The following is a 4,092-nucleotide window of genomic DNA, read 5'->3' on the forward strand; positions in this document are numbered from 1 at the left end:
TATCCATACTAGAATGCTGATTCGCCGACGCGTGGTACTTTGTTCCCTAGGAGCTGCCAGCTAAAGGCGTTTTGCCTCATGAGTTTTCCGGCAACAGAATATCACCACTTTTTTGAAATGTGAATATTATCAATATGATTGAGATTTTTGACAATTTTTGAATGGCATCAACTAGCTATCTTGTTTAACTGATGCATAATGTAAAAATACCCATGAATAGCGTTACAAATAAGACAATAGAGCAGTGTTTGCTTAGCTAGGGCATATTGCCCCCCCTTCCCCTATTTGTGGCAGAGCGATGATTTTTTTCTACGCTGTTCTGCTATCACGCATTACCATACCATAAATAGGGGGAATGACGGCTTTGGCAGGTTTTGTTCTATTATTGGCAGGGGGTTTTTTATGACTGACTAGGCTCAAATTTGGCCTAAACATTCTTTGCATATCAAAGAATATTGTGGCCAAATTTCATAAAATTTGGTCTACAAAAACCCCCCTGCCAATAATAGAACAAAACCTGCCAAAGCCGTCTTTCCCCCTAATTATGTTATGTCCTAATGAGGTTTAATAATTAATTTTGTTCTTATTTGGAGTACAAGAAATTATAGAGGAACGTCATGTTATGTGTTAACCGCCTGTAGTATCGGTAATTTACACTCGAGTATAATATTAATTCTCAAGTAATATAATGTGGCAACATAGATGGACAATGGCATTATTTGTAACAATATGGGCTATTCCATTTGAATAATATCGACCAATCTGCAGATGGTTTTTAGTTATGCGGGAAAGGATTTCAAGATTCAGAAGAATAAAACGACCTGTGACAGACTGACAGATAATGCAAGATAACGGCTTAACTTGCAATGCAATTGATAAGATTGATTTGAGCGACACAGGATCGAGATAGAAATGGATGGGATACTATTTGAAGTACTTGATAATCTTGAACATTTTGCTTCACTTGTGACATATGTACATGGAGCCGTAAGGTGAGAAGACGTGTAGCATCTACAAATCGAGCTTAACTGATCGTGCCAGTTTGTTCGAAACTTAATGGTTATATATTATCAGCCATAGTTGTCTACGATGTCGATGTAGGTAGGTACCGTCAACTGGGGGGAAGATGATCATTGAGGTGAAGATGATCATTTGATGTGTCAGTCAAAAGTGCCAAATTTTTTTATGAAACGGTTTTTTCGATTATAATCATGAAAATGTATTTTGTGGAAGAAAGAGAGAGATAGTCATAAATGACGCTATTTTCGTTTCAAATATTGACTTCTTAGGCTTCTTTACGTAGTAAATTCAACATTCATACAAATAACCTAGTGTATTTTGACTACTAGGTCATAATGGTTTTAGTAGTGCTGTCTTGATCAACTTCACCCCAAACCAGATTATTCAAAAAATGTGTGGTAATTTAATTTATTTTAATAAATGCGAACGCATTTCAGAAAACTAAAGTTGTTGAAAATGTAAACACACATTGTAATTGCATGTTTTGTCTTAAAAATGATCATCTTCCCCCCAGTTGACGGTACTTATTGCGTCCGCATTGTATTCGCGATATTCTTGCAGTACCTGACGCACAAGAACCCTGTTGGTTGGTTGGTGTTGGTTGACGGCATAATATTCCGAATTGTGGGCGGCATCAAGCAATGTAATCACGCAGTATTTACAACAATCTAGCTTTTCTCATTTTTGCGGACAGGAATCATGACACCTTCTAACAATTGCTCCTTTCATTCAGGCATGTACTGCGTAGGGCTTTTTGATACCTTTTTCAAAACTATTTGCCATTTGAACTTAAATTTTACCATAAACTACCCAGCATAACGATAGATAATTAAGAAAAACGATATGATCTTTTGTGTCCAATATCGCCAAGTAATATAAAACGTGATCTTTAAATCTAGCGACTATCAGTGACTGCTCTGTAATTTTCTCCAAAACGATGTAAACGATTTCATACTAAATTTGGATCGCTTCCATCATTACAATGGATTTCATTACAAAAGAATGGCCCTCTATTCACGAATAATTCTTTTGTAATGAAGTACGCACCGTTACAAGACTGCATGAAAAGAAAGTTCTGGGATCGGTCCCTAAAACTCCACGAGCCCTTCGACATTTAATCCCAGCCGAGGCGTAACAGCTTCCATTATTGCTGTATCTAATTTTAGTTGGTTAATACCCATTCTTGATTCGCTGCAACGCCCAGAGCGGCCCATGATGATGCATAGCGGAGACGCCTTTAACGACTTCTAATTTATGGTCGTCAACAAGTTACCCGTGTCACGAGGTGCTCAAGAAAAAGCTCGCCTAATTGAACTTGAAGAATGATCAAGACCAATCTGACAACAAAACAAGATATCTTTTGAAATTATCTCAAACAGCAGTAGCTTTTCCATTACGAAGCTGATGATCATCGTTTCATTCATCTTCGACCGTTTTCTCGCGAGTTATTACCCACCAACCCACCACCGATTAAATCTAAGTTAATGCATCCCGGTACAATATCAAGACCGACACACGCCTTCTGCGAGTGCTAGGCGTACATCGAAAGATAATAAGTCATGCTTCGAATTTCGGTAATTTCATCCAAAACGACTCCTCCGGCGGGGGAAATAACATAATGAAAAATTGCTGGATTTCGGAGGAAGTCTGGGAAAGTTTTTTTTTCTTCGTAAATAAATGGACATCTTTGGCTAATGTGAACCCGAAGAAATTGGGTTACCATAATCGCGGGTTGCCTTGGCGCTGACCGCACTTTAGTCGCCGGAGAATTTTAGTTGGTGCCTTGTTGATTTTTATCGCATAACTCCGTATGAATGAGGTTCTCAAACTGAGCAGTACGACTCACCAGACCGAATCACGAATTGTTCAGATGCTTTTGGAAAATATTGAATGTATGGAAAATCTGGCTATAAGTAATATATGTTAACATTAAGTCTAGCAATGTCGTACTTTCTTTCTTTCATACTGAGATATATGTTAATGCATATAATGCACCAAAGAAGCTTGGGAACTCCTAGTCGCTAGTCTTATGCTCACCCTCGCACACGCCGTTTTAGTTGGAATGACTTCGCAGTTCGTATAGCGTTAGCTCGTCGGATGTGTAATTTTTGTCACTCCCGTTCGATGCTGTCAGATTTTGGTGCCTACCAACATCGTAGAACCGTTCAGATAATTATCGCGAATGACATATTGCAAATTTACAATTTCCGTTGGGAGTGCTAAGATGGTCCCGGTGAAGTGGATCGTTAATTAATGGGACTTTGGTGGCAATTTTCGGTGAGTTATTATATGGGTCAGTAGGGTTGGAATAACGAACATATGTCATTAAGTCAACAGAACTGATCGTCAATTTAGATATGGAGAGCTAACGATTGGTAAAATATAAGATAAAATGTGTTCGTTTATTCGATTGAAAAGAAACCGAAAATAAAAACTGTTATTAATAAGCATATGCAGATAAAAATGGGTAATAATTGAATCTTATAACAGATATGAAATATCTGCTCTGACCTCGTTTCATCTATTTGAGCTGGGACTCAATCATTATCATACCAAACATTTGGTATTACCTGGGTTAGTACCGACAAGGCTAACTTCATACATGAAGGTGCACGGCGCTTATTATGAACCCCAGGTTGATGGATTCCTGTAGTGTGTGCAATTACCCAATCCCTGAAAAAATAACTAAAGAAAATTTCCGAGCAATCCCGGACAAATTTTGAATGAAACTTCTAATATCCTATTTTCAAAAGAATCCAAGAAAGGGAATAAAAAAATTCCCAAAGGAATGCTCAGATCAATTCCTAAAAGAATTCTAGAGGAGTTCTTGAAAGAATAAGGAAGAATTTTTGAATCAATTTCAGAACATATTTTCGACAAGAAAATCACCGAGCACAAATAAAGCTCTTACCTGAATTTCAGGACCTTTTTTTGAAGAGATAAAAAGAGAATCTTTGAACTTTTTTCAACTTATAAATTTTGCTTATTTTAGGGTTGCAAATTGTGCGAAATAAGGTTGTTGAATAAAAAATAAGATGATTTTCACACGACGAGTTTGTACTATTCCATTAA

This window comes from Armigeres subalbatus, chromosome 2, assembly GCF_024139115.2.
Source record: "Armigeres subalbatus isolate Guangzhou_Male chromosome 2, GZ_Asu_2, whole genome shotgun sequence".
NCBI lineage: Eukaryota > Metazoa > Arthropoda > Insecta > Diptera > Culicidae > Armigeres > Armigeres subalbatus.